Source organism: Tamandua tetradactyla, chromosome 12, assembly GCF_023851605.1.
Source record: "Tamandua tetradactyla isolate mTamTet1 chromosome 12, mTamTet1.pri, whole genome shotgun sequence".
Taxonomy (NCBI): Eukaryota; Metazoa; Chordata; class Mammalia; order Pilosa; family Myrmecophagidae; genus Tamandua; species Tamandua tetradactyla.
The window spans coordinates 62,278,804-62,288,204 of record NC_135338.1 but is presented as its reverse complement, the minus strand read 5'-3'; positions in this window follow the sequence as shown (position 1 = coordinate 62,288,204).

Below are 9,401 nucleotides of genomic sequence, written 5' to 3'. Positions count from 1 at the left end.
ATAACCAATAAGACATGGGGAAAAGTTCTTTACTACAGATAATAGTAAACTAGCAAATGGAAACAATGAGACACCATGTTTCAACAAACTGGCAAAGATAGCAAAATATGGTAGTTCTCAGAGAAATAAGCACTTCTTAAAACTAATTCTGACAACATAAGTTGGTACAAATTTTAAGAAGAGCAAGTGGCCATAAATATTCAGGCCTTTTGACAAAGCCATCCCACTTCTAGAATGAACAGCAGAAACAAATCAGAGACATGTATGAAGATCAAGAAACAGAGATGTCCATCCCAACTCTCAGAGTTCAACTTTTAAATTTGTCTAAAAAAAATCCAATAGAAGCAAATAAATTAAATCAGTTATGATATAGTCATTTGCCAGAATACTATGTAACCATTAAAAATCACAAGCTAGGAAATTATTCAATGGCATGGAAAAATGTTCAGGATAAATAGTTAGGTAAAAAAAATAGGATATAAACAATGAACACAATTAAAATATGCATATAGTTTTACATGTATATGCATATTTAATATATAAGTAAATTATAGGGAAAAATCATAGGCAAAATCAAAGAATCAAAGAGGCTGATCACTAAAATGTTGACAGTGGCTCTCTCTGAGTGGGAAGAACTGGACTGAAAGCAATTCCTATTCTTTCTTTTGTTCTTTTCAGCATTTTACAAAGCTTTTACAATAAACGTGTATTTCTTTTTCAATGAGAAAGAAACGGTTTTCTTTTAAATTACTGTATGCAATAAATTTCAGTTATTAGCTTAGCGTCTTTTCTGAACAAAACACTTGTCTCTTGCTTATCACATTCTCCATTAACAGCATTCCTTTAACAAAATGCAATTATCTGCATAATTTTAAAGAGTCTCAGGCAGAGGTGTAACCCCTGAGCCCACCTTGAACCAGCAGAAAGGTCATCTGCAGAGTAAGATGGGTGGGGCCAGTGCTAAGTGGGCCCCCACTGACCTCACTTCTCCTGCTGCCTCTCCCTAGTGTGACATCCTCCACTCAGAGAACAGCCACCTGCCAGGAGCGACCCAGCCGTTGTTTGCAAACCTCCAGGTGGGAAGTGTATATACGCCTTCTGGATCCTCTCTGAGGCATTCGCACCTCCGAAAAACCCCACCTTTCATTCCTCAGAGTCTTTCTAGTACCTAGACCACGGTATGGCCCTCAACCACAGGTATACAAACATTTTTATTGTAACCAGGAAAAGCAGAACTCACCTAGCAAAGCAAGCTCTGTGCCCGTCAGAGTCATCCCCTTGGGAAGTCTTGTGCTCAAGCAACCACACCTCCATGGGCTCCTTGTCAAACCACCTTCACAGAAAATAGTACACAGTCACGAAACAAAACGCACCCAGTATGAGCACAGGACGTGTTCACAGGGTAGGAGGGATTGTGTGGACACCCACTGAGAGCCTCCTTTGGGAAGGGCTGGCACCCAGCAATGGGGACAGAGGGCTCCTGCCCTCAGGATACTGTAATTCAGTGACACAGGGACCACTGCTGAGTGAACCATGGGGGCAGTTAGCAGGTCTGGGTGAGGTTAGAGGTGTCAGGAAGACTGTGACCGAAGTGGCAGGAGGTGTGAATTTGGGCACTCTAAGTAACTCAGAAAAGCTGGAACAAGAGACCCCGGGAAAGGGGTGGGAGGGGTCGAGGTGTGGGGGGCCAGGAGGCAGCAGCAGGAGCCACCAGGTCTTCAGACCTGTGTTCGAAACCCCACTCTGGCAGCCACAGGGTGGAGAATAGTGCGGCTGGGCACTAGTGAGCCATTGGGACACTGTCAGATTAGGCTGGCAAGGGAGGAGGAGCCTTGAGTGTGGGCAGGGGGAGCTGGGGAGGAAGTGAGGAGCAAGGGGGAGAGAAGCGTTCCGGGTGCAAAATGGACGGGCCTTGGGGGGCAGGCGGCACGCAGAGAGGGAGAAGAGCTTTGGGACTGGTGGGGCCGTTCATGGAGGTGAAGGGCCCAGGAGGGTAGACGGGTTTGGAGAAGTAGGTCCTGCACTTGGACTTGGCGTAGGTTAGGTCTGTGCTATTATTATAACTAACAGGACTATTTAGACATGCACAGCATTGGACTGATCACCAGTCAACATTGGCTCACGTATAGTGACACGTCTATTTTATTCATTTTAATTTTTTGAGAACTCAAGGGAACCGGCCTCCCTCCCAGAACTGGAACATCAACTGTAACTTACATCCACCTGGGCCATTTCCCCCAGACTGGCCAAGGGGCTTCCACGCGTGCTTACACTTGGGCGTCTGTGGCGCGCAGACCTGAGGATCCACTGGCCGTGCCCCCCACGGTCCCCGCCGGCGAGCACAGCTCAGCCACGCCTCCCTTGCTGTAAGAGAAATTGGCTGGCATTACCAGCAGTCGAGCACCCCACTGAGCATCTCCCGGAGGTCACGAGAGTTTGTTGGGCAAGAGGGCAGGTAAGGGAAGGCTCTAGAGAAGGGCATAAGCACAGGTAAGCCAAGGCTGCTCCCCGGACCCCACTCTAAGGGAAGGAGGAAAGGACCCTGGTTGGTGGGGCCAGGAGTAAGGTCCCAAACTCTGCAGCTTTTGTGTTCTCGTGAATTTGACAAAACATTGTTTGGGGGGCAACTGTCAGAAGCAGGCAGAGAATATCCCAGATGCTTTGCTGCAGAGCTTTTAGGAAGCTGGTAAACTGGGCCAGGAAACTCTGTTGAGTTCTTCTGTCCTGATAAGCAAACCATAAATATATGCTGCAGCATTCACAAGATTGAAACTCAGGAAAGCGGATTTAGTCTCCAGCCTCACAGCCAAAATAGGCAGAGAGGCTCCACTTCTAAGCTACCATCTTCTGTTTCAGACCCCATCAGTCCCAAGCAAAGTGTTGGAGGCAACTGTGGGGAGATGGGACACCCCCAGACCAGGGGACAGAGTAGAGCCATGCACTCTTCTGGGCCTCAGTTTCCTTCTCTACGAGGTGACAAAGCTGGTAGCACCACCAATTCTCTGGGTAACCACTGATCCCAGCCTCAGCCGGCTTGCTGGGAGACTGGGGAACATGCAGGCATGAACTGGAAGACAGGATGGGGGAGCACAAGGGGGACACTCTCCCTTCTTCCTTTCTCTAGTATCTGCCCAGAGCTTTCTAGTTCACAAACCACTTTCCTTTACTCATCTTAGGCGGGGAGGGGAGCACATTTTCCCACTCCAGCTCCTGTCAGTTACCCCACTCCGCCTCCTTTTCCTCACACTAAAAACAAAACTGGTCCAGACAGCCACAGCCCCCAAGAAGGGGCGGCAAGGAGAAAGAGCTCTAGAGGAGAAGCCAGGAGTTGGCTGCTGGGTTTGGGCTGCACAAGGCCACCCCCCCCACCCCCGGCACAGTGAAGTCAACGGGCCAGCTGAGTGCATGGGGCCCTCTCGCGCTCTCTTGTCTGGGGCTTCAAAGGGAATGAACGCTATGACCTCCGGGAACCTCCCCCCACTTCAAATATGGCTGCACCATGTCCCCAAGCACCCACCAGCTGAGTAAACAGCTAAACCAAAGAATGTGGGCCCATGGTTCACCAAAGTATTTAACTATGTAGCCTGCTGAACAGTGGGATTTGGGGGGGAGAAGGGAGAAGTTGAGGGGACAGTGCAAAGGAAAGGTTGGGCATAAATGAGAGGGGTCAGGAGCCCCAAGTTGCAGAGAAACTGCAGGTGGACCCCAGGGACAGAGAGTATGGGTCAAGCCAGCCCTTTAAGGAGTCTGCCTTCTGACCCAGGGCTCCCCAGAGAACCACCCCCAGGAGGGTCCATCAATAACAGGCCAGGAGCCCAGCAGTACCTGGGGCAGCAGGGGTGAGGGGATAACAGGGGAAGGGAGGCCATAGCAGGAGCACATGTGCCCAGGCTTGCTTTCATCCCCTCTGGGGAGCCACCAGCAGCTCTGGCTTGTGGGGGAAGGCCAGTGTCAGCAGCTCGTGCTGATACTTTGGACATCTGCTGGGGCCAGGGGTGGGCCCCTGCCAAGCTAGCAGGGCTGTCTTTTATTTTATCATGTTGAAAAAACATGTGCCGGTAGGAGAAGCCTTGGATCCAGGGAAAATGAAAATAGCACCAAATGGTCCTGAAATGACAAGTGAGGTTCAAGGGCATGGAAGGACAGGGAAGCGGTGGGGAGGGGTCGGAATCAAGGGGAGAGAAATTTTGTATCTCTCCCCTACAGCCAAAATAGGAAGATGGCAGAGATGTGTGCCATAATTCCATTTTCCTTTTACAGGTGGGGAAACTGAGGCTAAGCCTGATAGATGTAGGGAAAGAGGCATCACCCTTTTTGAAGGTCACCAAAGGACACTGAGGTCCCCTTTCTGGGGAGGTGGAAGACAAGGAGGAAAGTATGGCTCGCTCAGACTGGACAGAAAGATTCCTCATGAGAGGGAAAACTGGTGGGCCCTTTAAGGACCAAGAAGGGGTAAAGAAAAGGAGATCATGTGTGTTTTAGCAAAAAGCCTTCCACGGGGGGGCGGGCCGCGGTGGCTCAGCGGGCAAAGTGCTTGCCTGCTATGCCGGAGGACCTCGGTTCGATTCCCGGCCCCAGCCCATGTAACAAAAACGGAGAAACAGAATACAATAAAACAAGAAAATGTTTAAAAATGTTTCCCTTTCTTCCTTCCTTCCTTCCTTCTCTCTGTCTTTCCTTTAAAAAAAAAAAAAAAAAAAAAAGCCTTCCACGGGGAAGGATCCGTACTCCATACTCACCATTAGTATTCGGCTTATAGCAAGGTTTTTGCAGAATACATGAACAAAATCTACTGTCATTTTCTAGATGAGGAAACCTAAACCTTGCAGGTCCTGGTGATTTCTTCAAGGGCCCAAACCACTATCTTTGCTGGAGAAGAAGAGAAAAAAGAAGTCAAAAGAGAAGAGTCAATGGAATCTCCCTATTCTAGGAGTTGGTTTGGGGACTCATGGAGGTCCACTCACGGAGGTCAGTGGGGCACAAATGTGGAGAACCAGGTCTCCAGCTAGTTCTAACTCTTTCTTGCTTTGCACCCCTCCAGATCGTTATATCTTACTCTGCACAACAAGTCCCCAGTGAGGAAGATGCTGGGAGGTTGGAAAGAGTACTGGACATTGAGCCAGAGCTGCCTGGGCCCAAACCAAGGCTCTGGTGGGATCCAGGGCACAGCTTGGCCCTCCCAGGCCTTGGTTTCCTCATCTGGCTGGTGGGGCAGTGATGCCATCTTCCAGGGATGGTATCAGGATAAAAACAGCTGCTTCCAGTGCACAGCAGGCAAGGCATGTTATAATCGTATTTTTTCTTTCTCCTCCATTTCGGGGCCTATCAAGCTCTGGTTCTCAGCCATGCCTGGTGATGTCTGCCCTCCTTGGGAATGGCCTGGGCAGGTCCTTGACCCACCCCTGGGCTTCCCTTCCCTCTAAGTCCTGAGAGCAAAAGCTCCAGCACCATCCAGCCTACTGCTCACACACATGTCACATCAATTTCAGGACCAAAGCAAACTCCCCACTGGCTTCGGGAAGACTTGAAGCTTCAGCCAAAAAGCTTGAAAGAAGGGCTAATGAGGGTGATCAACCTCACTCAAGTTCCATCAGAGAAGCAAAATCAAACCACAGAAATTGTTCTCACAAACCCTCTGCTTGCTCAGTGACAGCCCGAGGTTTGTTTTCAATCTTCCCTTCCTTTCTCTGAGAGGAGGCCCAGGCGAACCTTACAAGCCAGGCTCAGCTCTGGCCAGTGGCCACTGGGTTTCAAGTTTTGAAAAAGGCTTTTTGCAAAATGTTCAGTTTAGAGGCCTGGTCCAATTGCCCACATCCTGTCCAAACTTCCTGGGGGAGTGAGATTTATTTAAGAAAGGAGTAAAATTCCCATGTTCATGCCACTGAGCAAAAGCATGCTCCATCCCAGGCAATTTCAAGGATTAAGGTTACATATTTCTTAATGAGGCCCAGGCTGTAGGCAAAGTGAAGATGCTTGGACGAGCAGGCCAGTGATGAGAAGGAACCAGTCCTCCATGCCAAAGACCCCAGTTCTCTGCCAAGGATATAATTTGACCCCCAGTACAGCCTTACAATCATTCTTTTGTTCATTCCTTCACTCCTTCATTCCCCCGGCATTTTCCTGAGCAGTGGTTCTGCACCAGGTCCTGGCAAGAGGGCATATGAGGCACCCAAGACCAAACATCCACATTCTAGGAGCTCAAAATCTGGTTGGGGAGGCAACCCCCTAAACAAATCATGACCAACAAACAGGCAAAGTTTTTTATTAGAGGCCAAGTTCATGGTTGTGAAGCAAATCAGAGTGTGGGGTGACTCAACCCACCCAGGAAGGCAGGATAAGCCCTCCAACCAATGAGCAGTGTGAGGGAGGTCATGGAAAGGAGGGCACAGAGATACAGATGCGTGCAGACTCAGGGAGCCCAAGGCCAGGAAATGTGTGGTTGGAGGCGTGACTGAAGACCAAGCTGCTAAGAGCCTTGAGCATGAGGCCAAGGGAATTAGATTTCATCCTGGGGCCTCCTTGAAGCCACAAAAACGTTTTCAGAGCATAGGACTCTTTGGTGGTTACTCTAGAAATTCACACTGACTATGGCGAGAAGAAGGGACTGGAGGTAGGGCAGGAAGAACAGTTCAAAGGGTGATGGAAGCTCAAGATCGGCCCAAGAGCTTAGACTGGCATGGTGGCAAGGGAGATAAGAAAGGTAGACTTAGGACCTCACTGGAGAGACGTTAAAGGGACAGAAAGAGGTCTGTGGTGGGGAATGAAAGTCAGAGCCAGCAGGGGAAGGGTACCTGGAGCAACGCTTGCCCAATTGCCAGGTCTGCAGGAGAGCACAAAGTGATGCTCGTGGCAGGACTCTCTGGGGCAGCCTTTTCAGGAAACAGAATGAGATGTGGCAAGGGGGAGAAAAAATCAAATCACAGTCCAATCTACCCTTAGTTTGTCACTGGGAAAAACATCCAAGAGAAATATTTGAAATTTGACCAGGAAAGATCAATACAGATACTCAACCGACCCATCTTTAACAAGCATGGTACTTGATCAGGTACAATGTTTTGCTAGTCATAGCTACCCAGGTAAGAAACAAGTAGTAGATTCAGAAACTCTCAACTCCATTCATCTCTTGTTGCTCTGTAGAGGCTCAAAGACCCCTTAACTTGACCTCAGCATGCCAAAGCCACCGGCTAGCACTCACCATAGCTAAAGACTGTCCTTGAAGTTTCTCTCCAAAAGAAGGGAGAAAGCAAAAGAAGCTTATTTGAGGGATAAAGCAGTGACCACCAAAGAAGATCAGCCAGTGGGCCAGGTCAGTAAAGCCCCCAGCATCTTGTCTTCAGAGCACATATCGTAAGTGTAATAATTCTGGCAAGATTAATTGTTTAAAAGCTATTTCACATGCAAGACATGAGCTCCACAAAGGTAAAGGTGTAATGTTTTCAATCTATATTGAAACCACATTTATCACACAGTCCTGTCACATACAAGGGCCCGATACTTTTTGAATGAAAGAGCAACTGAATGATTAACTCACCAACCACTTCCAAATGCCTATACCTTCTGGTTGTCCATAACAAGAAAGAAAGAAAGAAAGAAAGAAGACATGTCCTTAAGAAGTTCATAGTACATTGAAAGAAATTGGCAGTTCATAATTAACAATGTAATATGGAATCTATCAGAGACATGTATGAAGGATGAATGAGTAAGAAAGAACAGATTTGAACAAAGGGGTGTGGGAAGTCAAGGGAGAGGACAAGGGATTGAGAAGGTGTGAAGGGCAGGAGAGGTCTGTGTTAGTCTTAGCACAAGGCTGAGTAACCAGTGGGAAGTACCAGAAATCAAAAATTAATTTGGAAGTTGTGGAATACTGTGAGGTTATATACTTCATTTATCTGAGGAATTCTAGGGAATGAGTGAGAACCTAATTCCTGTCTCTTATACCTAACCACATATGCCAAGTAAATCTTAGAATCCAGCCAAAAACCTTCAGTAGTGACACTGCCACCCAGCCTCAGCCTTCAGAGACCCCACCTGCAACCCACGTGGCCTGAACTCCCCTCATGAGGGGCTAAACCTTGCCCAGATAGGGGACAGCCAATCTAGAAGGGTCAAAATTAGAGTCCCAAATGTTCAATATTAAGAAAAGGAAGAATTAACAAAATAAAGGCATTTGCATGTGCTGAAGTGGAATGATTTCCAAGCTTAATTTGCAAAAATTTTTTAAAAAGAGGAAGGCTCATGAAAGTATATATGGTATGCTCCTTTTTGGGTAAAGGGAAACAGAAAGATGTACATACATACACATGCTAGTATGTGTAGAGTAGACTGGATTTCATTGCTGGGATCCTTTTGTACTATTTGAAACTTTTTGTATGAAGTACATGTATTAATTTTTCAATAAAAACCCAATTTATAAAAATAAAAAAAAGAAAAGGAAGCCTACCTGATTTAGCTAGAAGTAGGAACATCAATGGTTCAGTTGTCCATTCAAATCCACATGAAAAGAGCTGAATTCCAAGCCAGATGGCCTGGCACCATCACCAAGTTCAAAGGAAGGATGTAAAGCTAGGAGTGAGAAATGGAATCCAAGGTCAGGAGAAGGCAAAGACAAGAGAGGAAGGGGAGTGGTCAATGTGAGGCACAGAGCAGATGCTAACACACATTTAGTGAAAAAAAATCTCTTAGGAGAGAACCATGGTATTGTGAACTTACTTTTCTTGTTGCCTTTCCCTAAGAGAAGGGCATACTAGGTTGCCCCATCCAAACTGGCATTCTTCCCAGAACTTAGATGAACCCTCCATTCTTTTTGAACAGAGTAATTTTGGTATCACGTGGGCTCTCTTGAATAAGTACAATAGAAATAATTAATTACAAATACTTTGTGTGAGGATGGAGATAACTGGCAAAAATTTTCAAGGTATCTATTCCCTCCCAGGTTCTATATAAAATACATGGCATGTATTATATCATTTAGTGGATAAATGTGCTTAACAGCTCTGGTTATCAAGTTCACTATAAATCCAGTAGGGAGATAGCATTATCTTCAAGGTATACCCTCACAGATGAAGAAGCTGAGGCAAAAGATCCAGGCAGGCATCACATCTGACCTACAGACAAGGTCCCACAACTAGAATAAGGAGGAACTTGGTTTGCTTGGAAAGGCAAGGAGAGAGTAGCCACAAAGGATGGTTGGGCCCACTCACTGGAGGTATAAACACAAGACTAAGTTATTTTTGATCTCCTGTCTTGGCAGAACCAAAAGCAGCTTTCGGGAAGACCCAGGTCTTCCATTCCACCATGCCAAGCCAGTGTTGCCCAAGGATGGGCCAATATCCAGGGCAGTCAGAACTGCCAGTATCCTGTCTCACTGTCTGGCACTGGACAAAGGAAGCTGGACTCAAGGG